At 30.7% G+C, this 27,806-nt stretch overlaps 1 long non-coding RNA gene across 1 annotated transcript; it reads left to right on the top strand.

Moving 5' to 3' along the window:
- Window positions 1-12,754: 12,754 nt before the first annotated feature.
- LOC112416500 (uncharacterized) lies at window positions 12,755-15,871 on the top strand. The gene is made up of 2 exons (XR_003007027.2): window positions 12,755-13,764; window positions 15,283-15,871. It is a non-coding gene; the product is annotated as an uncharacterized lncRNA (long non-coding RNA).
- Window positions 15,872-27,806: the final 11,935 nt, after the last annotated feature.

Here is a 27,806-nt window from a genome sequence, read left to right as displayed (position 1 = left end):
AAGAAGTTAATAAGAAGGGAAGATAAGCGAGGGCTACTGTCTATTGTCTAATGATAGTCCCAGCCGACACTAGGCGCGTGTTGTTTGCCTTTTTCTTTTCTCATGAATTTGTCTTTTTCTAACAAATATTATTTTTATTCATTAGTACTAGTTATTTGAAATAAACATGTAAGAACCTTTGGATAAGATGGTAAAAGATCTCTTTAATTTTACTAGAGATCTGAATTCGAATTCAATAAAGGAATTTTGACAAACATTAGTCTTGCCCAACCCAAGAGATTAGTGTTTATAGTTGTGAACCCATTTGAGTTGATCTGGTGGCATTGACATGTGACATTTGACTTTAAATGTGTTTTCCTTTAAGGTCTCAAGTTCGATTGTTTTCGATGCCAATTTATATGACTAGTTTAATTTCTTTGGAAAAAAAAATATTTACAATTGAGTGCGAGGATATAATATTCACACAAAAAAAACACACATTTTGGCACAGAATGGAACACCTCATATTGGTTCTCGTATTTATAAGTCGAACAATATTTTTTTGTCAAGTTTTTTTTTTTATTTTCAAATATTTTTTTAAAGGGAAATGCTATTACATATACTAAATATAAAATTGTGCTAATTTATTTGTCAACAAGTTGAAAAATAATTTTTTTTTCAATAATTACTTAATATTTGTTGAATCTTTAGGGCTAGGATGAACTTTTTTAAAAATTTAAAAAGAATTGTATCACAAGCACATGATTTTGTTATCGACCTATTTTATACTTCACTAGCAACAAAAATGTATAATATCAACTACTTTTTAAACATTTATTTTGTTGATGATTTTTGCTACTTCATTAACCATAAAACTGCAAGTCATTAACCAGTTATTTGACAAAATGACAGAAGTACCTAGATTTTTTAGGTTAATGAAGTACTCAAATTGTTTAATAAGATATGTGGTTTTAAAGTGGTTAAGAGCATATATTTTTATAGTTGATGAAGCAGTAAAATCGGTTAATGATGCAACTCAGGATTTGTGTTACGAAAATAGTCTTCTTCTCTGTTGGAAAAATAGAATAGACTTCTTTATTTATAAAAATTGAAAACATTGACAACAAAGTAGTAATCACGATAATTAATATCGTTGTGAATCGATTCACAGTTTGCTTGAATCAATTAACACAAATAAGCATTTTACAAATTTACTGCATGGGTCATGCATTTTTTATTAATTAAAGATAAAATTAAAAATTCATATCTTTTTGGGTTGTAAGTTCATTTTAAATTATAAATTCAATCTGAATATTAGATAGATCATATACAGTTGATTTTGTCCAATTCTCATTAACTAAACATTAAATAACACAACTTATTTTCTTTTGTAAAAAAAAAAAAAAAACACAACTTATTTTCACAAACCATCAATATGTTTCGCAAAGAATACAAATTTCACTCATTCTTCATGTATTAAATACAAATCTTGAAGTCGTGTATTTCAATCGCAAATAACATCATCAACTACATGCACAAACTACCAATATAATACACATATCACTCATTCTTCATACATTAAATATGACTCTTTGAATAATGCATGTTACGTGATAATAAATATTATATATGTTAAAGATACAAATTGATCGTAAATTTTAACTTTGTTTTATTTATGTGTTATATATCTACATTCTATCAAATAATTAATTTTAAATTTTTTATAAATAATCGTATAAAACGTGTAATATTTCTTTACTTTATTAGTAAATTATAATCACATCATATATGCCACTTTAAAATTAGATGAGGAACACTGACAACCTTAGTTAATTATTTAGTCTCTCATTTATTTTCATCTATTATTTTGTATTTTCTTTTTTTTCATTATTCTTTTTGCACAAATGTGTAAAACAACAACACTTTTCTAAACGCATGAGTATCAAAAATTGTATTCTTCTATCTGTTAACACAAACTATTATAAAAAATTGTATTCCTCTAATTATTTAGAAATGTGGAAACCCAAAATATATAAATTAACAAAAGAAATGAAGCAAAATTGCAATTAAACATAGATTTAATTATTTTTAAAAAATGTTTAGTAGTACGACATTAACTTTTCACAAAATACGCGATGAGTTGGCAATTGTAGTGGACCTTTTTTGTTATCCTTCTCTCTCATTTTGCTTCCATTTTTTATTTTTTCTTTATAGTTATAATCCATAAAAATCTCACCATTACTTTATAAAAAAAAAAAAAAAAAAAATTGCCATTATTATCGTCCACTTTCTTCTTTGATATTTTTTTTTTTGTTAAAAGTTGATTCTCAATGCCATCTTATTGAACGTTAGTACGACATTAGCTATTACAAAATGCTTTAACTTTGAGTCTTTATCATTGAATTTTTTTATTCATTAATTAGAACCCTTTAACCTCTTCAAACCAAAAAATATAGTCGAAAATATAGTATAAAAGTGGCTATCGTGATTTTTTTAACATAACAAAAAAACTTAAATTCACGATGATAGTTAGTGTAATTCTTGTGTTTCGTGGATTGAGGGTTCGTAAAAATCAGCATTCCCCGTTTTGAAGTAATTCATGTTTTAAATTCATTTAGTAAATGATGTATGTGGTCTTTACTGTAAACAACATATATCATTTATTGAATGAATCTAAAATATAAATTTTTGTTTATATTTATGATTGGAGGAAGTACTTTCTATATGCATGAACAAACAATCATTTAAAATAACAAACATTAAACCAACTAATAAATTTTGCTTACACTCGTCTTATTAATTTTGAGATCAAAGAATCTTAATAAAATAATAAGTGTAAGACCAAATAATAGAATCTATTAACAATAGTAATACAACAAATCAAAATGGTTAAAGAAGGCCATTGTAGCATCAGTTATGTTTCACTGTTCATCATATCGAGATAAAATCAATGAAACTTGTTAAAGTGAAACTTGTTTTTGATTCTAAGCGTGCTAAAGGTGAAGTTGGTCATGCTTTGTAGGTCTTCAATTGCGTCAAGGATGCTGCAAGGGCAGCAAGGCAAGCTGGTATTGGTGATCATTCTATCCAAGAATATGATCAGCAGGTAGAAGTGGCTCAGTAAGCCCTGTCTAAGGCCCAGGATGAAGTAGGCAGGATTGAAAATGATATATCGATGATGAATGTGAAGTGTATTTTGAAGAAGTCGAGTGACATTTTTGAGACCTTAGCAAATTTGGTTGTGGAACATGGTTCTAATTTCATTACAGTATCTATCCAAATAATTTTGTATTTGTAGAAAAATATTAAGAATTGTTTTGAAACATGCAATGAAGAAAATCAGAGTGCGGTTATTTTCAGAAAAAGTTGTTGTTGTTGATGTACAAAATACGTACATCTAATTAAATTGTATTCAATTGTTGCATCATAATCTCTTATTCAATCCAAAACTGTTTTGCACACACAATCAATCAATACATTCTAAATTGTCATGTTTATGACAATTCAGAATATTTTGATTGGTTATGTGTGCAAAAATGTTTTGGACCGTCAACCCACCATTATTAAACTTTATACAAATTAGGATAGTGTGTATTATCATAGACATCCATAAAAATTCACTGGTGCTCTTGTATTTGATTTACTAAGACGACCGGTCAAACATGTTTGAAAGTCTAAAATAATTTTTTTTAAAAAAATAAAATAAGGTTTAGTAAAATTAAAGGCGAAATATCACGTTTGATCCTTTTAGTTTGACAAAATTTTCAAGTTAGTCCTTTAAATTTCGAAAATTTCAATTAAGTCATTTTAATTTGACAGAATTTCCAAATTAGTCTTTTAAGTTTTAAAAGTTTCAAATAACTCATTTTAGTTGATAAACTATTTCATTGTTACCCTTGTTGTTAGTTAATAATTAACTCATGTTGATGTAGCCGTTAAGTTGTTAACATGGATCAAAGCGTTGCCTTTTAAAAGCTTCAAGGTGTCAAAATGTTACGTTTAATCGTCACAAATGATAATTCTAACACTACAAGTGTCATTTAATAGTGCTAGAAAGACATTTATGGTTGTAAATAGATGTCATTCTAGCACTATAAATGATCATTTGTGACCAATAAACGTAGGATTTTGACACCCTCGAGCTTTTAAAAGCAGCATTTTGATCCAAGTCAACAACTAAACGGCTACATCAACATCAGTTAAACGGAGACTGACAACAGGGGTAACGGTGAAATAGTTTATCAACTAAAAAGACCTATTTGAAATTTTTGAAACTTAAAAGACTAACTTGAGAATTCTGTCAAACTAAAAGGACCTAATTGAAACTTTTGAAACTTAAAAGAACTAACTTAGAAATTCTGTCAAACTAAAAGGATCAAAATTAAATCTTGACGAGTTCAAGAGTTAAACAAATGTCAAGGAGGATATGATGTCCTAGTCATAACTAACCGAGCTAGAGACACATGTATAGCAAAATTGTCATATTATATTTTAAGCAAAATTACATTAGTAGTCCTTTATCTTATTTATTTGTAACATTTTGGTCCTTTATCTTTTTATTTTTTCCATTTAGGTCATTTATCATTTATAAAAGCACAAATAAATCCTTATTCTCATTTTTTATTTTAAAAATACATAATTTTATTTTTTAAAATATATTTTCATTAAAAATAAAAAATCCAGAAATAAGATGAATATGTTCATCATCTTCATCTTCTTCCTTTCAATCTTCATCTTCTTCATTTAAATCTTCATCATCTTCCTTGAATAAAAAAAAAATCACAAATATATCTTCAAATATCATGAATTTATATTCACTTCAAATCTTCTTCTAAACCCAAAAATTAAAACCCTCGAATATATTATATCTCAATTTAATTAACAAAATGACCATTTTCTTGAAAACCCTAACAAATTGAATCTTTGTATACTAATTTTTCCCAAGGTTCCAATTCTGCAATTTATAGGGAAAGAAACAGAATCATTAAAAAAATCTGAAAAACATGTGATATTATACACCTAAAATTGAAAAATTATAAATCGATTTTCACAAGGTTTCAATCCTTCGATTAACAAAACCCCCTTTTCTTATAATTCACCTTTGAATTCACTAGCCGAAGTTCTACATGGATCCATTAATGGAAAGAATTTTGAATTAGTTAAAATAATTCTAAAAAGCTGCTTATAGAATGTGCAGCTGAATTAGTTAAAATAATTAGTTAAAATCTCTCTATCCCAATTATACGCTTAAACAACTTTTGGTGTCATTAAAATAGATAATCATGGTTAATTTAGTTTGTTATAATTTGAAAGCAACAAACATTTATATTTTTAATTTTAATCAAAATTTCATAGAAAAAATACCATTTATAATATTCAAATGTTAGCGCAATTAAAAGAGAGGAAAGACGGACATATGAGTGCCCGTCTTTTTGCTAGTGGTTAATAATGTTACTTATCTGGCATAATCAAGTGCCGCTTAAGGTTTCCATTTTTGCTTGAAGATTGTTACGGGATAGGTTGCCGACTAAGAATCACCTTCTCCGGCATGGCATCATTGTTGGCGAGGCAGCATTGTGTGTTACTGGGTGCGGCATGGCAGAGTCTGTTTCCCATTTATTTATACATTGTGCTACTTTCGTTACTTTGTGGCATTTTGTCAGGTGTTGGATTGGAATGTCAGGTGTTGATCCCCTTAATATTGATGACCATTTCATTCAGTTCACTCATTCTACAGGTCACTCACGGGCTCGTCAATCCTTCCTACAACTTATTTGGTTACTCTGTGTTTGGTTGGTTTGGAATGAACGTAATAATATACTTTATACTAATATCCAAACAACCATGGAACAGCTAGTAGAAAAAGTTAAATATCACTCTTTGTGGTGGTTAAAGGCTAATAAGGCCAATTTTATGTACGGTACACAAAGATGGTGGTCGGACGCTTTATTATGTTCGGGTATCAACCGACCATCACATTGACTCTTTATTGTATGTTTGACTATTTCTAGGGGTGGCACTTTTAGTACATCTTGTACTTAGGTGTTTCACTGCCGTTGTTAATATATCCCATTTTTATGTCTTAAAAAAAAAAATGTTACTTTTACAATTTTTCATTTTACGGAAGTATATGTTCATCGTAGTCTTCATAGTTTTTTTTAGAAATGATATTTGTACAATTATTTTGCTACAATTTTTGTACAACTTTCTCTCTCATATTCACATTATGTTTTTATTCTCTCTTCCTTTTTCTCTCTCTATTATTTTTAACCAATGAGAAGAGAGAACAACAAAGTTGTACTAAAATAATTGTCAAAATAACACTATTTTTTTTTCTTTCAGAGAAGTAGTTTGGAGAGTTGTACACTTTGATACATGAAATTTCTTCCGAAGTCAATTTTGCCGGGTATTAATCCAATCGAAACAAAAAAAAATCCAATCCAATCCAAAAACAAATGAGTGGAAAAATAATCTAAAGTGGAAACACTTTTGAGGTGTAATCCACGCGCGAGTAGGGTGGAGGTGGAATAATGTAAGAAACGGATCAATGATGACGACGCGTGGCAAATATTGAAGGAGCCAGTTAGATATGATGACGCCAACAGTGGGACCCTACATGATGTCATCAACCTCAAGTTGCTACTTGCTTGCCTCTCTAGTCTCTCTGTCATCCGTATCTGTAAGTTCTTTTTCTCATTTTTTTTTGGATAGGTTAAGTTTGTTTAATACGGATTAGAAAATATTAATATTTTTATTTACCTATTTTTGTTTGCACATGGAGTGAGAAATATCATTTAAAACTCACACATAATTATTAGGTTTTGATTTTAAATTTAAATGAAGATGTTTAGTTTAACAATATTGATATTTTCGATTAAGTTATGTCATATGGAATATTTTTTTTAGAGGTGGGGGAATGAAAAATATTATTTAAAATAAAAATTGAATTTCACCGCAGCAATTTTTTTTTTGTTTTTTAAAATAGTCCCTGCAAATTTCATTCACGGACTATTTTAAATAAAAAAAAAAAATTGCAGGGATGAAATTCAATTTTTTTTTTACCAGGGACCAAAACCCAAACTCGTCATATTTGCAGGGACCAAAAACATATTTTAGCCTTGGGAGTAATAACCGTCTTGGTTGATGGGTGTGAGGTTGAAGACAAAAGAAGAAAATCTAATGATGATGAAGTATGATAAGAATGTGTTCTTGATTTGATTTAATGGTCAAAAACTAACTTTTCCATAGTAGAAAAAAAAAAAAGTAGCTTTCCCATACTAAACCTCACCTCAAGTCTCCCATATATCAACATCCTCAATCGAAATTCAAACCCAACTACTTCCTTCATTTCATTTTTTTTAAGAAGCTATACTTCCTTCATTTCATAACGAGTTATCAGTAAAAGTGAACTCATTCACATTTATTAAGTAGTTAATTAATCACATTTGATATATGGAATCTCAATTAAAATTCATATGCCTAAATTATTCTTCATGTTCGTTCTTTTGACAAGACTCTTAATGGTTAATAAATGGTTTTCATTCCCTAAAATAAAAGTTTTCATTAGACATTCAAAAATAAACGTTGGGTGTGTACTAGCACTCCTTGTGTTATATTGTTAGTTTTAAAATATTATCTTTTGGGCAAATGTTAGCATAAATTGTGTCAATTTATTTTTTTAAAAGTTGAAAATTAAAAAAATAAAAATCAATACCTTACTATTTGTTGAATTCCTAATAAGATATGTATTTAGGACCTATGGTAGCATGGCCCTTATCTTTTTAGTTTTTCTAAAAAAAAAAAGAGTATTTTAAATACAATACCCCACTTTATATAAGTACCAAACATTTATTTGTATTTAATTAAAAAAAATATAGTGTGAAATTTAATTCTTATGAGATGCATGAGTTTAAAAACTTTTCTTTGATTCTTAGGCGTAGGAAAATAGCATGGAACACAGTTACAATAATACTAAACTAAAAAATTATAAAAATGGTATACTAAAATTGCCGTCTGAAATCAATAAATTGGTTTATTTACCTCTTGTGTTTTAAGAAAGGACACAACGTATTTGATGAGGATAGTATTAGTATTGAGATTGTTTAGGTAACCTGGTGCCTAAATTGATAACTTTATGTTCACCCCCCATTCATTTTGTGTAAATATTGTTATTTTATTAAAGAATGAGAATGAATATTCTAATTATTTTGGTATGGGATGGTACAACTTTGCAGCATCAGCAGCACTTGGAATATACTATGGTGATTGTCCTAACTATGATGACCGGTTTTAAAGAGATGCTTTTACATATAAATCGGTCACAAATTTTCCATGTTGATCATGAATCAAACTACCATAAATTGAGCTTCTATTGTCGTTAAAATGTGATACATCAACATTTAGTTTGAGACGTCCAATAGGAAGATGAACCCAGTTATGCTTCTGTTGTTCAAGTTGATTCCTTGCAATTCAGTCATAATGTCATCAACGTGATTGTTTACTAAATTCTAGAGTTTCTCTCTCATATTTGATAGAAAAGAAAATATGAACTTGTTTATGTCCGTTCAAAGTGTCCACACCACAATTTCGAAGAAAATAGATTAATCTCAGCCAGGCAATGACGAATGCAGAAATCTATTGACTGGGGGCCGAATTTTTTTAATAAAAAAGGGCTAAAATATGGTTTTAGTCCCTGCAAATATGTCTCGTTTTGGTTTTAGTCCCTGTAAAAAAAAATAAAATTGTTTCTGGTCCTTGCAAAATTTTTTGTTTTTGAAAATAGTCCTTAACCCCACTTTTGTGATGATGTGCATACGTGGCACATTATAACTGAATCAATTTTGTAGTTTTTGGTCCCTGCAAAATATTTTGTTTTTAAAAAAGGTCTCTGCAAATTTTTTTGTTTTTGAAAATAGTCCCTAGAGGAACTATCAAATTTTTTTTTTTAACAGGGACTAAAACCAAAACGAGTCATATTTGCCGGGATCAAAATCATATTTTAGCCTAAAAAAAGACGCAAATGCAAAAGATAGTCTTTAAGTGTATCGAATATTAGTATATTTATTTTTATAGTGTGGGACTTGATCAAACATTATCCTCGCCTTGTATTTTAATTTCATATCATGTATTAATTAATTTATTTTCCATAACAAAGTGAGGTTCATGGCACACATAAGCCCTCATTGGGGTCGTCCTTAAAGAATATTATTTTTTTCACTCTCCAGACTTCTCATGCGTATTTCGAAATTCTAGTTTTACCTCTGTTTGAATTATATAGTTTGAACCCAAAAAATATGGTTCAAATTATAAAATCTGAAAAGAAAAAAAAAAACACACATATATATAAACAAGGCTAATAAACCCTCCCCCTCATTTAAATTGTCTCGAATTTTAGCCATACTTTCACCCAAATCATCGAAAATTCGAACCACTACACATTATGTCATTATTAAAGTGAAGTTGGTAAATTTCACCACGTTTCAACCACTAAACAAAAGGTTAGTCCGCTTTTCTTCAATCACTTGTTCGTTTTTTTTTATTTTTTATTTTTTTTATTTTTTTTACGTTTGTATGTTTCAGATTATATAAATCGAAATAGATTGTTTAATAGTTCTATAATCCAAAAGAGGGCAAAGTGTTCTAAATGTTGATTTGTCTCTGAATTTTGTTGATTTGTACATGTGATTTTGAATGCTTTCAGATATGGATCCACATCCCCAATCATGTTAAGAGGCAACAAAACTACCATGAGTATTAAACAATATATTTCGATTTATATAAAGGACGGGGGAAAGAGGTGATGGATTCGAACCATCTCAGGTGCCAAAGCTTGAGACTGACCATGCAGATCCCTAACATGAGGAGGAGACCGAGGAGCATGAGGATGTTCATGATGTTGAGGACGATGAGATGCCACATGAGACATTATCTGTTCTGGATTCATATCTTGGTGGCCCATCAGATACGTCAGTTCTCAGCATGTATGCCACTTTTAGGACCTCGAGATGGTTAGGCACTTTTCATGGGGAATAACTTCCCTGATACACTTGTACATGGAGCTTAACAATGCATTCATAAGATCGGACAATTAGCTAGCTATATGACACTACTTCATTTATAAATAAAGATTTGTTATTTACGTAAATGTTAAATATGTTATATTACGTGTTCTTTACTGATTAGTATATGTTGATGCATGCATGCCTGTTTTAGCACTTCGAGGGAGTTGGGCCCAAGGATTATTTGAAGTCTTACACGGAAGATCAACACCCATTTTCTATATATATGATGTTTGTACTGGTAAAGGGTCTCCCTGTCACAGACCCTTGCATATCGCACCTGGATCGGATTATGGCTACAACCTACAAATTTTGTCTGCTATGCGGAAGCCCATTTCACGTGGTCAGTTATCTAGCGGAGCACATGCTGCGTCAGTTTAGATTTTGTCCAGACCATTCTCAAACATCCAACTCAATATGCTCAATTGTAACTTCCCAACAACAGGTGTATTTGGCCTATACCAACTTTCTTGATATATCGTGTGCTATCCGTTGAGGACTTGAGAGCTAATGTGTTGCACAATATTGATACAACATATGAATACATGATATGATATTTCATGATTTCACATATGTATTTGCTGCCCAAACATGCGAGAGATGCTAATAAACCACCTGAGTATAAGTTCCTCCGTGAGATTATTGCTAAAGAGGAGGGGAACATTCAACAATTAGACATGAGCCAACAGTTTGGCCCCGTCAGGGAAATAACCACCAGGATACTTGTTCGTTGCCAAATAGTGTGCTCTTTGTCACAAATATTTAAGATCTCTAGGTTGATTCATTTCAAATTATATAGTACAGAATATATTAATTTATGAACTACAAATGTTGTTAGAAAATAGAAAGAGAATAAAGAGTATGCATTGACAATGTATTGAATCTTTAGGCAGCCCTCCATTTTTTTGCCTACTCAAATCCTTCATTCTTGAATAGCTTCATTTATTTTCCCTCTATCTTTCTCCATTTACAAATTTTTCCTATTAGCATAATAAACATACTATTCTCGCAGATTTTAGATTTGATTTATTGTTGTGAGGTTGTGTGTGAGGTTAACCATGATTTTTTTTTTGTTTTTTTCTTCAAATGAAGCACTGTAATTAAGAATATAATGGAGCACAAATATAAAAATATTAAATAAATTAAGAATAAATTTAAATATTAAACCAATTTTGTCTAGTAAATACCAATAAAACAAACTTAAATTATATTTTACCCTTACAAAAAGTTCTCACTCTATTCCTTTCTAAATGTCTCTTTTGTAGAATAAATTTGCTTCTATTTAACTGTCACTTTTAAAATTTAATATAATATTTTTTCAACAAAAAAAAATAAAAATTAATGCAATATTAAATGTTCTTTCACTAATATTACCCTTAGTTTTTTTATTAAAAAGAGAGAAGTCATTTTAAGATATTAAATGAATCAAGCTCTCTTATTAAAAAATTTGTGTTATTTGAACATCCATTTATAGGATAATTTGAGACAACCAAAATTTTACAAATAAAATGAAGTATTGACACAAATATCAAAGCAATAGAGAGAAAATAAAAATGGGTTAAGATCATCTCCGTTTATAAAAATAAATCGAATATGCAATTTAGAGAAAGATAAACACAAAAAATATGTTGTGGGTCATACCACTAATTAGAGTTCGGATATGCTCCATTTAGGCTAAACTCCATTTACTCCATTTAGGGTTTGGATGCAAGACATGTGGCAAAAAAAATAACGGTCGAGATTTTAAATTAAAAAACAAATATTTGTTTAATAAAAATACATAATAATAACAAACTAATCATGTTCCCTTCTTCTCTCATATCGCAACAACCTTTTATTGTTTTTTAATTTAAAATCTCAACCGTTAGATATTTTTTTGCCACATGTCTTGCATCCAAACCCTAAATGGAGTAAATGGAGCTTAGCCTAAATGGAATATACCCGAACTCCACTAATTAGGTCCCACCGTCATTAATTACTTTTTACCTTGTTTGTGTCCTTATCTCTATAAATGGAATAAAGAGAGAAAATTATAAATGGAGAGGATTTAGTCCAATAAAAACGTAATAAGTATAAGAAAGAAAGTAGTACCACCGTCGCCTTGCTTCCGGAGTGGTGGCTCCCGCCGAAGTTCTTGTTGAGGTAGGCAGCACCACCGTCGCCTTGCTTCGGTGTGGTGCCTCCGCTGGAGTTCTTGCTTCTTGGTTTGTTTTTGTTCGAGCTGGATCGGTTTGCACTGTTGTTCCATCTTTTCTCTGTCTTTGAGTTTGGCATTGGGATATTGGTGGGCCGAATTTGGACAAGTTAAGGTGTCTGCTCTGGTGGGTCATGAGTTGAGGGGTCCCTTTTTTATTTGTGTTGGGAGTCTGGTGGGCCGATCACTTTTGATCCGAGATCGGGAGCTAGTTTTTTAATGCAAGTTCTTTTCGGCTTTTGGTGGCTCCTTCGACTTATCAGTAGTTTAGTGGTGGGTGAATCTGATCCTTTGATGCAACATACCTTCGTCGCTTTTATTTTGATCTCCGTTGATGGTAGTGAAAAATTGATTGTTTGTTGATTTTTCGCTGGGTGTTTCGCTGTATTTTTATTTTCTTTCTGGTGTAATACTTGGGATTTAATCCGCTATTTATATATAATATATTTTTCCATTAAAAAAAAAGGTATATAAGTTTATTGACTATATAAGTTTGTGTAAAATATGAAAAAGTGAAGATTAGACGTGAATGGGTAGCATGTATGAGTAACAAAAATTCCGACCACACAATCCATTTTGAAATCATTTTTTAGCAACCGGTCAGCACGACTCTCATGAATTGAAAGCTAACACAATCCATTCCGACCACATATTGAAAGCTTTCCCGTTGTGCCGCTTCATTTGCAATCTTCCAATGCTAGAATGTACGTACGGTGGTGTATATTTCGGTTGTAGCGTTAACTGGCTGGCAACTAATCTGATTGACCCTGGGAATGATGATCTTGTTTATCAATTCGGGATTATTTCGCTTGATCTAGGTACGGAGACGCACACACAGTTGATGCCCCCTTTGAATTCGAAGTAGGTGGCATATGTAACACCAAGTATTTGTGTGCTGAGGAACTCCTTTTGTTTTTATCATGATTTCAATGGAACTGATTTTGTTATATGGAAGATGACAGAATTTGGAAATGACAAGTCTTGGACTCAATTCCTTAAATTTAGCTATCACAATCTTAGACTGACTTATTATCAATTGAATTATCATTTTAGATTTGGTCGTATGCGTTTGATATTAATGCCATTGCATCTTTCTGAGGATGGTGATACACTCGTATTCGCAGCAAACAACCTAAAACACCAAGTAATTATATTCTCTATAACTGGAGAACCAATAGAGTACTGAAATCTTCAATTAACAATAAGATATGTTGGTTCACTATCAAGGATTATGTCGAAAGCCTGGTTTCAACTAGTTGAATGTAAGTTGTTCTCTAGTGTAATACTTGTTTGAATTTATGTTAATTCATGTATTTGTTTGTTTTCAGCTTGGTTTCGATTGTGTGGTCATTTCCTGGCTTTACTTCAAAACTTTGTCATAGATATGCTAAATCAACCGGCCCATCCAAATACCATGTTTAGAACTCAGTTCTCTTATGTATTTTTAAGACTATAATGCTTCTGCAATTCAACATATATTGAATATTCTTCTTGGTCTGATCAAACCAATTCAAGTGCACCCATGGCGATTATGTGAGTTATTTTATTTCTATACCTGATAATGATTTACTGCTATTGCATTTAATTTCTTATAACACACCCCCTGTGTCACGTGTTTTGTTGTTTCACTCTCTTGTCCAACATAAGTCCTTTATAGAGTTATAGACCCACAACCGAAACTCTGAGTAAATCCAATTAATATTATTGATAATACATGTCAAGATGGTATGTTGAAAGAGGCTTATTGGAGCTAAATTCTCTTTGATTGTAGTATTTATTCTAGTTAAGACATTAATTAACGGCGCTCTTGAGGTCTACTTAGATTTTTTTTTTGGAAACATTAGTGGCAACTTATCATTGCTTAGTAACTGTTGTTTTGCAATTCTACTCCTGTTTTTTTAAAAGGCAAGTGAAAAGCTCACACCCTTCATAAGTAATTTAAGTACACTTTTTGCAAGACCATTTGAGTATTATGTGAATATTTTTGTAGTTGCACAAAATGCATTGAATGATATATACGACTGTAATATATGGTTCACTAGAAAGATATATATGACAGTAATATATGGTTCACTAGTATATTTAGACCTTTTGGCAACACTTAACTCTACTTTTTTTTCTTTTCAAAATGTTACCAATATCTATCTTAAAACCATCCTTTATGAACATTTAAATGTTACCTCTTGCTACTAACTTTAGCCGCAAATAATTGTAGTAGTTAATCCTAAGCTAATTAACTATACTCACTATAGTGGTTTTATCTACACTAAAACTGGTTATTAGTGTTTTTATAAACTTATAACCTTCTATATTTCGCATATCTTTGCAATGAAACATGGTATCTTTGTCTTTGGTTTGCACTTTACAATTATATTCGTCATCTTTCATAAGGATTTATTTCTCATTCTGGATGAGTTTATTGAGACAAACACAACTTTGTAAATGTTTTTGTTTCTTGTTTGTTTCCCTTCTATTTAGACCCCTACTCTTTTAACTGAATATTAGTATTATACTCAATATGTTTTTGTGTACTCCCATTTTGTAAATATTGTTGCTTTCTACAGTGTATCTTAATTGTGACCGTCCCGGAGTTTGTCTGGATGTTGCTGTTAATGATGATGTTGATATCTAACATGATGTGTTTCAATGAGTTCTTGTGAAAACTAGTTCTAAGTGTGTTTTATAGTAAGTTAAAAATGCATAATCATAATCGATGGAGTAATTGATTTGTAGGACTTGGTGTACTATTGCATTCAAGTTTCCTATCGTAGTGAAGGTGATACTAGCTAAATAAGCTTTACAGTGTTGACGGTTGTTGTCTTAAACCTCAATGACGCACATTTACTTGTCCATAATTTACACTTGTCATATTTGGTGTAGCAATATCAAATGTAATACTCAAATTGGAAGCTTAAGAGAATTAAAGTTTGGTGTAATGGCTTGAAGTTAGACTAATTTATTTCATGCTGTGAGAACATTCTGGTCTGGGAACTAATTTTATGAGGTTAAGGTAAGGTTAATGATATTGTGGATTTTGATTCTTAAATGCAGATGAAGTGATGAGTAAACAAGATTTTTGGTGATTGAGGAAACAAGTATGAGATTGTTATGATATGAGGCTTTAGACTATGAAATCAGGTGTTACATGGTGTATTGCACCCGAGGTAAGATATTGGCTCTGACTATGGAAAGAAAATTGATCTTTACCAGCAAGCAATGTATCTGGTTGTTGGTGTCTAGGAAGCTGCAGAAATTGATGTTGAGCAGATGGAGCAGAGGAAGCTCCACCATATAGTATCTAGAAACAAATTGAGATTTGAAATTACCATATGCCAAATTTAGAAATTTGAGCACCATTACTATTGTAGTTATCGTTAAAGCTCCCGCATACGTAGAGTTCAGGAAGGGATCCCACCATTTTTGGTATATTGTACGCAGTCTTATCCTGTTTTTTACACAAGAGAATGTTTCCAGGACTTGAACCCGTGACCTTTCAATCATGTATGATTGAGGTTCTGGTTGTAGGCATTAAACTATATTTGGTGGTTAGTTTTTTGAAACTACTATTATTGCATGGTTATGTTGTTTTCTTTTACTAGTAGATTACAAATCCTAGATGAGCTTAATCTTGTTCATAAAATATTTCTGTTTTCAATGAACTTTTGCTCTTCAAGCACTGCATACCATCAGTTGGCATTATAGTGAGGAGATATTGTCTTTGGTTTGTACCATGTATGCTTGCATGTGCCTAGATAATCATAGGTAGCTTTAAAGTTCTTGGTTACGTGTTTGATATGCAGGCACGTCTAAGGTTGTATTCAATATTTTTCTTGGTTATTATAATCCACAACATTTAATTTCTAATAATTAACTATTGCGATTTTTTATGTGCGAACTTTTTTGTTGGACAACCTTGTAGTCTTCAAAAAAAATTGCTGGGTATTTTTTTTTCTTTTATTTTTGGGGAGATGACTCGTGCATATTGGGTGGTAGGAATGTGCAAGAGGTCAGAATTTTAAGGGATGTTTGGAAAGAGGAAGTTGATAAAGATCTTTTTTTCCCCTTAAAAATGAAAGGAAGAATTATTTTTCAAGAATACAAGGAATACTTCATTCCAATTTAGAATGACAATGTTAATTTTAACGGAATTACTTTCTTTAGATTATTTTCAATTATGTTTCCGTTGGTACCATCTCTTAAAATAACAAGAATGACAATTATGAGAATGAAGTTTTTCAAATTATTTTCTTGTTGTTATAATACTTTGAAATTAAAGTGTCATGCTTATATAGGGAATTTGGCTTCTGAAGCCGGTTTCTCCGAGATTTGTATTTGAGAAATGTCCTTCTCAGATTAGTTATTTACTTTTTAAAATTTAAGAAGTCAAAAGATATATTAACTAAAAGAAATAAGATCCCCAATTAAACACAAGGTGTTCTTTAAGAAGTAATTAAGATGGAATCAAAACAAAGTCACAAGAGTACAGAAGTTTAAAAAAGGAAATAATGAAAAGCCAAAAAGTGGCTTTAGAAGGTGGAATATCCTAAACAAACATATGAAGCATTCCACCAAACATGAAAATCGAAAATAAAATTAGGCCTAGAAGCCTTAAGCCACCGCCATAATTGGACTTTCACCCTATTCAGCAGTTGAACAATAGATGACTCCTTATTTTGAAATATTTGAAGGTTACGCTCATTCCATATGATTCAAAAACAAGCTAATCAAATTATTTGAAAACAGAAGCGAATATCCCTTATGAAAAGGTGAGCATCAAAGGCATGCATACCAATACCATATAGTAACACGGTAAATATCCCTAACCATTGAAAAACGGACGATCAAATGCTCCCAAGAAAATCACAATCCAAAAACACACGATTTACCGATTTCTCCTTCATGCAACCACCCGAGCATAACATTGTCTATGAATTAAGAGCTCCACGACGAGCCAAGTAATCCTTTGTGGGAATTCTTTTATTCAACAATCTCCACACAAAAAGAGAAAAACTTGAGAGGCACCACTTTATTCCAAATGATGTTCGTGAAAGGCTTTTGAGCTTGTTGATCATGACTAGTCAATAGATTATAGACCCTTTTTACCGAATAAATATGTTCTGGATCATTTTTCCAAATCCACAAATCAGTCCTGCAAAAAAGTATCCCTTGAGTTTTTTTAATTGTCGTTTGATGTTTGATTTTGTGTTTCTATTTAACTGTTGTTTTGATCTTTTCAGGTACAATTTGTCGATTATAAGTTTTCTCAATTACAAATATTATGTATTCATGGATCCATCCTATCTATTTACAAAATTCAAGTTTCTTTTTAAACAAACTTTTGTTACCTATAACAATGGATCCATGAAAAGTAGAAATTTTACAGATAAGATTGTACCATTGTTAAAAAAAGAATAATTTTGTTGGAACTTTTTTCTTATTTTGGGAGAGATAAAGTGTTCAAAAAGAAAGGAGTTTGTTGGAGAGAAAGAGAAAGAGTATATCAATTGTTTGTTATCGAAAAAAGATATGGAATCAAACAAAAAATTTGGAAAGAAAATGTGTGTTTCAAAAAAATAGAAATTTATTGATAGATGAAAATAAGGGCAAAAAAATTCATTTCCTTAATTTCATATTACTATTAAAAAACGACAGTCTTGAGCTTTTAAGCTCTCATTGATTAAAAAAAAAAAAACAACGATTAAATAAAAACAGAAAAAGTATTATCCAACAAGGAACAACACTCCACAACATGTTCCTCTTCCCAGACAAAAATACGCCTCCTTCATGATTAAAAAAAAAAAAAAAAGGCGATTGAATCTAACATGTAAAAATCTTCTTTCAAGCCACAAATTGTACCATAAAGAGGAGCTTTCACCATCACCCACTCTACGCCCCAAAACAACCTCAAATCAACCATCCTCGTTCACATCAACTCTCTCAAATACACAGCATACATCCTTCCACCACTCAGATGCCTTATAACCGCCACCCCTAATATGACCACGATATATAGCAAATCTAGCGACTTGTTAGAGAATTGTTGTTTACACATATGATAGGGCTGAAAAACACATGTAAAAGATGAAAATGCCCCTGCGGCAGTTAGCTACCGAAGTTTTGAAACCGGCTGCAGTTAACTACCGAAGTTTCTTCGACAGTTAACTGCCGACGGAAAAAGGAAAAAAAAAAAAAAAAAACCTCGGCACTTAAGTGCCGAGGAACTAACTCATCAATTTTTTTTTGGTGAATAATTTTCTGATTATACTTAAACTTGATATTGTTACTTTACGCTATTAAATACACAGTCTATGTGATTAGCTGTGAATGTGAATAATACAAAATGCACATAGAAAATTACACCCTTTGTCCTAATTAAAATATCAATTGTTTCAGCATTTTTATATCTGCCAAACCAATTCCATACAACCCATACTATTTATTAGCTGAGCAATAAATTTGAAGGCAACGCAGTAACGAAGTAATTTTAACCTGTCATTTCTTGGCTAATCAATCATATTGTCCATAGTTCAATACAGTTATTTTAACATGCTGTTTGGTTTAAAAAAAATTGATGAATGAGTTCTTCGGCACTTAAGTGCCGAGGTTTTTTTTTTTTTTTTTCGTCGGCAGTTAACTGCCGAAGGAACTTCGGAACTTCGGTAGTTAACTACCGCAGAGGCATTTTCGTCTTTTACATGTGTTTTTCAGCCCTATCATATGTGTAAACAGCAACTCTCGACTTGTTATGGGATAACTTTTTTTTGGGTGTAGGCCCTCTTGTTATCCTATATATATATTCACAATCATTATCTTTGTCATTCTCTACAAATGAAGATATAATTGCAAAACATAATCTAATACATAATTATGAAATAAAAGTTCTAAACTTATTCCTAATGAGTGGTTATCTTCTCCTAAGCATGTGATCTGCTGTGATTATCCTCAAGTGCAACAAAAAGAATATTATATTTTCTTTTTAAAGATTTGCTAATGAGTGGCTATCTTCTTAACTCCCCTAATAAATACTCTCTGACTCATTAATGGAGACAAATAGTTGAGTAAAGTATAGATAAAGAAGCAAATATAAATTTCACTACGTACAGAGCAGAATTAGCAGGTGGGTGAACCTTGATTCCGGTTTCTTTGAGTCCAAGTTATCTATCTCTTTGACTTTGGTAAGGGATACTATCGTCATTCTAAACATAAAACGAAACTTCCTTGTTGGGTTTTCTAAACACAAGCAGGCGGCGCATGAATTCTCTTTTTTCTTTTTTAAAAATAAAAATAAAAAAAGTGCTCTTTTTTACGGGTACTAAGGCGTGAACATAGATCAATTTGCATGTAAAAGGGTTGAGACTTGAGATTCATACCAAAAAGAAAAATTAATGGCTAATTTGAATTATAATGATTTGAAATAGCATATAAGAAAATATATTTGGCATAACAAAATTGTTTGAGGCAAATTTTAACATGTGGCTAGTGATCTTAAAACTAAGGAAATTTGGGTTGTGCATAAATAAAGAAATTATGATCAATAATTGATATGAAGAAAGAAGGCATGAGAGTGTTCCTCATTGAAGTCGTCAATCATCCTTTCACATCTGAGAAAGATGGTTTGAAATCTGGTTGAGACTATGGTGAGGAAAGAATATGTCGTGATTCGACGTGAGTCCTTCACCACCAGGGGGGGGGTTACATGAGCGTACTCTAACACTCAAGCCAATGAGAGATGCCTATAGTGATGTAATTATTAGGGTAAAGAGTGAGATACATGACGAAATGTTGTGCATTAGTATTTATAGGAGATAAATATAGTTTTTGGTTGTCAGGCCTACAATTGGGTAGGTGTTCTCAAGGAACATTTCTAATGATATGTGGATAACCACAACATTGAATACGGACTAGGCGGTCCAGATTAATAGTTTGGACTGCGATTCAGTAGGATTACGTCTATGAAATGAATCCGCTATGCATAGGATTCAAGATGGGTTGGATCCCAACCCAGATCGAGCATTGGTCTGATCAGAGACATATTTCATTTCTCATTTTTATTCACCCTTGTGCTGGGGACAATTATGCAGTTAATGAGGTTCTAATAAAAAAGAGTAATGCTAGGGACATTCTTTTTTCAACATTCTCTCTAACACTCACTCTCTTATTTGAAGAAACTAATGTATGATCAACCACTTTTAATGGAACCCATTTCCAATATGTCAAACTCACCTTAATTTAAGCCAATAATGAAGTGATGTTTGAGAAAGTGTTGAGAAGAGAGTGTTGTTAGCACTACTCAATAAAAAAAAAAGTTCTAACAGACAAAACGAAGTAATTAAAATTTTAAAATTTATAACAAAGGGAAAAAGGTGAGGCCCTTCACACTTATTTGTCTAGTTTTGTTAGAACACTTATAAACAAGTTTAAAGAAAAAGTTTTATTTTATGAATGGTGTATTCGGTCTAAAATTATATCTACGAAATACTAAAAAGTTATTGGATAATTGATGTATTCGGTCTAAAATCTAAAAAATCATTTGTTTCTTATAAATAAGATTAGAGAGGATATTAAAAATTTGAAAAACAACTTTTTTTTACATAAAACTCATAAATTATCTTCTGTTTTAAGTCCTTAATAACTAACAAGTGTCTTACCCTAAATTATAAAATTGCGAATTACATTTTCAACCTGTCAAACCGAACATAAGTAGGAAGTTTTTTTTAATCAATTTTTTTGACAGCTTTTTCTTTAATCAAATTATTAAAGACCTTCTTATCGATGAAAAACTAAGGAAATGCCACTCTATGCTACTAAGTGCTATCTTGCAATGAGTGTTGAATGGCCCATGTTGTGGTTTAACGTGCATGGAAGGGTATCTCATTGCGACGGAGGGACCATACTATATTATTATTATTGGGGACCTTCGCACGACGCAACGAATCATTGCTCACCCTCCCCATCTGTGTCGGGATTCACTTGCAACGAGGGGAAACAAAAAAAGAAGAAGATATAATTGGTCTTATATTTATTGACAAACATTTTTATTATAAATTGTCTAATTATAATTAAAGACGGAGAGAGTGTATATCAAAACAAACTAAAAATTACTGAAAAAATATGTACATCAACGCTTATAAGTAGTGTGTTAATGTAAGTTGATCTAATTGGTAATGATTGAGCTCAAATTCTACAAATACATAGTTCGAATTCCTCGGTCAATTAATAGGATGATCTCAATTGCGAATAATTTACAAGAATTATGCTACAAGTACTTTAATAACACTTGTTAAAAAATGAAGATTTTTTTTTTATTGTAAAGAGCATTGTTTAAACTTTGGGTTTAAAAATAAAAATAAAAGACAAATATTATATTGAAAATAACATTATTTTAACTTTTTCTTCAAAAAAAAAACATTATTTTAGCTTTTAAAAAGTAAAATGTACAATTTTAAAGATAATACTTAATTGGTGTCCATGAGGGACTGGTTAACATTTCTCTTAAACTTTTAAAGAATTAACAATATGATTTTCAAGACATTATTACTATATATGATTCCATAAGAAGTGTCATAAATAACACTTATTAGCATTTTCCAATTTACAAATACATATGTCAATGCTCTCTCTGACCCATGAGTTGGATTTTGCAAGATTTAAGACTCTAATTATGATTTGTCAAAAAATGTAAGACTAAGTATGGTCTCTAAATGTTCATAACCATTTTTTTTTACTCAAGTCTAACATTTTGAAAGTCTTATATGATATTATCATATAAACAAATTGACATATAAAAAATGTTGAATAAATTGAAAGTATGATATTATACATAGAAAATATGGATCAGTATAAAATATGATATTATACATAGACAAATTGAAAGTCTTATATGATATTAATAAAAAGTGAATCACATTAATTATTATTATATATTTTTTTGGTAGATATACGAAATGACAAAGTCATTATAAACTCACACATAAGTGGAGGTACCATAGTTCGAACCTTAGTCATGGCATCCAGCCTAACGATTTCGGCATTTTGCCTTGTTGAGCTAGGACTTTTGAATAATTATTATTATATTTAAATATGATATGATTGAATATTATGGCACAATCCAAATCATGGTTATAATTCATGTATTCAAAAGCATAATGAAACCCTCAGCACTAGTAGTTCTTTTTTTACTATTCATTTACTAAAGCAAAATCATTGCTCTTAACTGTTGTTGTGTGACCCTGACTCCCTGAGCCCTGAGGCCAGTAAGCAAATAAGCCAGATGAATAGGCTGAATGAATCCATTTAGTTGCTCCCTACAAAATTTTACCCCACACACACTTTTACTCTTGATGTTAAATCGACATTCGACATATATTTAGAATAATACTTTACAAATATGTTTAGAATTTGCTCCATAAAAAATTAGTTCAAAATTTAATTTTAAGGTTGAATTTTTATCTTAAACTTTTGACGTTTACAATTCATATTTACTCGAAAACACTTTGATCTTTCCCGCTGTCTTCTTTCTATGAGTAATAGTATTATATGTTAGGAATGCAGTTCTAACGAATACATCTTGAACTGCAGTTGTACTATGAACGCACCACTGCTTTTTTATTTTTTTGACAAGGTTAGTGCTATTCACCACACATAAGTCTACGATGTTGATCTTTCGGAAAAAGAAAAAAAAAAAAGAGTCTACAATGTTGAATCAACACCACTTGTCACATGATTTTTTATTTTATTTACTTTTAGTTTAAACTTCCCACACGATTTCTTATGGGAAAATGCTTATAGGAACTAAAATTATAATATTCCACTTATGTTTCCCAAATATGAAACACTTCAACCCATGGGTTAGGTCTCAATATATTGTTTTGAAGAAATTATACTTTTGGTTTTTAAGTTTTATTTGGTCCTTTTTTTATTTCATTTTATTTGGATCCCTTAATTTACAAACGTCATACACTTTTTTTTGATCAAGTAATTTAGTGACTAGAAGTCACCTTTTTCAAGGTGAATAAATGGGGTGTTCGGGGTTCGAACCCCGGCCCCTGCATATAATAATGCATGTCCCTGCCAACTGAGCTATGCTTACGGGGACACGTCATACACTTTATTCCTTTAAAAAAAAATACGTTCAATTTTGATCAATAAAGTTTTGTACATTTCATATTTTGGTCTTTTATTAGTCACTTTAGTCATCTCTTTTAGTGTCTTATGGAAAAGAGGATGAGGCACAAAATAATTTTATTTAAAAGTCGATGATATTTTAATAATTTTCCCAATAAAGATAACACAAAAAGGTAAAGAAAGAGAAAGTTACAAAATTACATGTATATAGGACACTCTTATTTACCAAGAAGAGTCTTGAACAAAATTTTAACCTAGTTTTGAGAACACTAACCACCATCTCTCATCAGAGCCAGCCCTCTGTAAGTGCAGCAGCAAGGCCTTTGGCAGAGGGTCTAAATTAATTTAGAGGGGTCTCAAAATTTGAACAAAAAAAACCTTGTACTATCCGTCATTAAATATCTTTTTTCTGTAGGTAAATGTCTAAAATACAACAATTATGATGTCAATTATGCACTCTCTAAAACTAAGTGGTATATTTAACTACAACTTAGATGTTGTTACTGTAAGTGATGTCTGATTTTTTTCAATACCTTTTGAATAAAAATTATCAAGATTACAACAAAGTCTCTAAATTGTCGAGAACCACACCTGCCTCTCATCACCATTTTACTCTTCATTTCCAACTCTTCAATTGAAGACCGTTAAAGGTCCACTTTTGAAGAAAAGGTATCACATGTGTTGTAACAGCCTTATGCATCGACACAATTTTAAAGAACTCATTTAGGTTGCCTAGCCATTAACCACTAACAAATGACCCATACATTGGCACATCGTACGCAATTCATTAGCATTTTGCCTTATAATGCTCTTTTTTTTGTTGATAAATATAATAGTTCAACTTTGAAACAACTTTATGATTTTTTTATTTACATTCAATGTTCAATCCACTACCAAGCCTCATTATACAACAAGCTCACAACAAATTCATTTTTTAAACTTGCTAAACGATTTGGATCCATTTTTTAAACCCAACTTGTCTTTTGTGTTTGTTCCAATTTCAAGGGAAAAATAAATAGATAAGAAGTGCTCGTAAAGCTATGGAATCTGCTATAAAACTCGTACGGTGCATGCGTAAAAAAACATTTGTTGAGAGAAGTTAATTTTTTAATCTATAGATAGTCATATCTCAACTAATTCATTTTAGCCTTCTAGTTAGATGGTGTCATAAAAAAATATTGTTCAAACCAAAGCTTGAGAAATACAGTTTTGTGATATATTTTTCTCTGGAAATATAAACTACTTAGAGAAAATAAAATACTAATTAGAATACATGTTTAAGGGAGATTTTAATGTGCAAGAGGAACTTAGGTTGAATAAAGTGCACAATATCTATTCATCGTTGGATAAATTTGTCTCATATGATTGAATGTCTTTAACACCAAACTACTTTAGTCTTTGTTTGTCGTCACATTATTCATGACGAGGAAGAAAGTCATGCAACCGGTGTGATGGTGCTCAACACGTCTGTGAATATACGGTGTGCGGTGGTGGATCGTCGGAGGTCACTCGTGGAGCAACAAATGTCACGATCCAAATAAATGAGGAAGAAGAATAAAAAGAAAAGATAAAAAAAAAGGAAGGAATACTAGACTTAATAATATAAATATAAACTAAATGATATTTGCATTTATAACAAATATTAGAGTTTGTCAAAAGAAGAAATATTAGAGGGAATATAATATATTTTGTTATACTTCATTTAACATAAATATATTTTTTTTAAAAGAAATTTAACATAGATATTTTCATTGAAGAGTATTAGGTTAGATGAAATAGTAGTTAACAGTGTCTGATTGATTTGAGTGGTAAACGACTCAACTCAACAACTAAAATAAGTTGTGAAGAGTTTAATTCTTAACTCTTGCATGTGAAAAAATCTTGTCTGAGAGGGAAAATTTTAAAGTCGGTTAAAGCAAGAACTTTAGTCTCGAAATTTTAGGTGGAAAAATACCTATTTTTTAATCTTTTATAAATTTTTTATAGGTAACTATTTACTCAACTTAGCATAACTCAACATAAGAACCGCTTAACTTTCATAACTGTCATTATTGAAACTCTAAACTAATTTTTTTGGTTTAAATATGCCTTTAGTCCTTGCACTTTCATCAGATTTTGACATTGGTCCCTACACTTTTTTTTGTTTGGAATTGGTCCTTGTACTTTGTAAAAATATTGGTATTGGTCCCTCTATTAACTTTCTATTAAAAAAAAACACAAAACTATTGGCATTGGTCCCTGCACTTTGTAAAAATATTGGTATTAGTCTCTGCACTTTGTAAAAATATTGATATTGGTACCACGTGGCGTGAAATGATTAGGCCACGTGGCACTCCGTTGGTTTTATGTTTTATTTTTATACAGAAAATTAACAGAGGGACCAATACTAATATTTTTACAAAGTGCAGGAACCAATGCCAAACAAAAAAAAGTGCAGGGACCAATGCCAAAATCCGATGAAAGTGCAGGGATCAATGACACATTTAAACCAATTTTTTTCTATATGTATTTATAGACCTTTAAACATACAGGGTCAGACTTGAATGTTTCTCTTTTGGTGTCAAACAAATTTAGTGTAAGGCCATTTACAATGGTTTTTTCTTTCAACATTATTCAACACTCACTTTTTCAATTCCCAACACTCCACATAATTTTCTTTCTATTATTCAACACTCATTCAACTTTTACCATCTCCAATGGTTTTTCATTCAACACTCTATCCATCCACTTTTTATTTCTTATTCTTATTTAATTTTATATTTTTATTTTTATAATTACATAAAATTATAATTAAATTAAAATAAAAAACACTTAACAATTTATTTTTTAGTTTTTTGTAAAAACAAAATTTATTTAATTAATTAATTTATATTTTCTTAACTTAAAATGCAATACAATAAATGATTATTATTATTGGGATCCATTTCACTAAAAAGAAGTTTAAAACTTCAAAAGAAAGGTTACTAGAAAGATAATAATAAGATTAAGATAGTGAAAAACTTGGTTTTTTTTCTGAGTCCAAATCAAATAAACCAAGTCTCTATTTATAGATAAAAAAAAAAGAGTTTTGGTAAAAAAATATTTTTAAAAAAAAATTAATTTACAATGAATTAATTGAGTTCAAATTATTAAAATGAGAAAAATTCAGGCAGCCAATCAGAATCAGCCACTTACCCACAAACAACTTTCTCTCTCCGCGCTATGCAGCTTCACGCGCTTGTGTCGGCGCGTATGTTACACGCGCCATTTTCCACCAACCGATATGCGACGCATGACATTGTGTGCAGGCTTCAACAATGTTTAATGAATTCAACATCTCTCTCCTCCCGCTCATCGCTCAACACCATTCAATAGACCATTGGACATGCTCCATTTGTTGAAAGTCAGATTCAACACCCTTATTGTACATGGTCTTAACAGGAAAGAGGATAAGAAAAAAAGTAAACGGGTAAATTACCATAAGAGAAATAATATTTGAACATCCATTTTGTGACAACTTTTATGATAATTTTTTCTCTCATACTCACATCATATTTTCATTTTCTCTCTTCATTGCTTTGGTTTTTGTGCCTAGACTCACATTTCTTTATATATTTTAGTTGTTCCATAAGTTGTCCTATAAAATAATTGTTCAAATAACACTCCTCTTACCATAAATATGAAAAATGAAAAAAGACAAGTTTTTTTATTATTTTCAAAAAGTTAAGAGAAATGAAAAAAGGTTTGAGAAGAAAAGGACGTGTGCAAGAAATTGGAATGGAATGGTCTGAACGTCACGCTTCCTCCACTGACTCTCTCTCCCTCCCTCATAAAATATTACGTAATTATTACACCAAAAAGATCAACTTGATGCTCCTCTTTGAATATGCGGTTTGCTAATAATACTAATGAGATTATCGTAAACATAATTTCAGTTGATAAAAATGTGATATTATAAAAAAATTATAGATTGAATTTTAAATTCTTCACTTATTTATCTTACAGAATAAAAATTGACTGAGTTCGTGAAATTTCAATCACCATCAATATTATAAATTTAATGTGATAACTTTTTGATGGATAATTTATAAAATTTTATCTAAACAAACTTTGAGCTTTGACGCGTATCCTAAGTCTTGAAGCTCAACTTACTTGAACCTTGTTCAGTATAAAATCTTTAATTTATTAAAATTCTCAATGAAATTCTCAATCACATATCAAATGAAAAAACCATTTCAATTTGATTGTTTAAGTGATAAATAATATGCGAAACTGATACTTACATCTATACTTGACTTCAATGCCGATATGATTCATTTAATAATTTTTATTTTTTTTGAAAGCAATGATTCATTTAGTAATATCGACATTATAAATTGAACTAGACCGACCCATTTTTCAATTGAATATTTCATGTGTTAGAGACAAAATTGCACTGTGTAACATCATTAACAAAACAATAAAATAATAAA

This window comes from Medicago truncatula, chromosome 7 (genome assembly GCF_003473485.1).
Source record: "Medicago truncatula cultivar Jemalong A17 chromosome 7, MtrunA17r5.0-ANR, whole genome shotgun sequence".
NCBI lineage: Eukaryota > Viridiplantae > Streptophyta > Magnoliopsida > Fabales > Fabaceae > Medicago > Medicago truncatula.
This window is presented reverse-complemented; position numbering and strand designations above follow the sequence as displayed.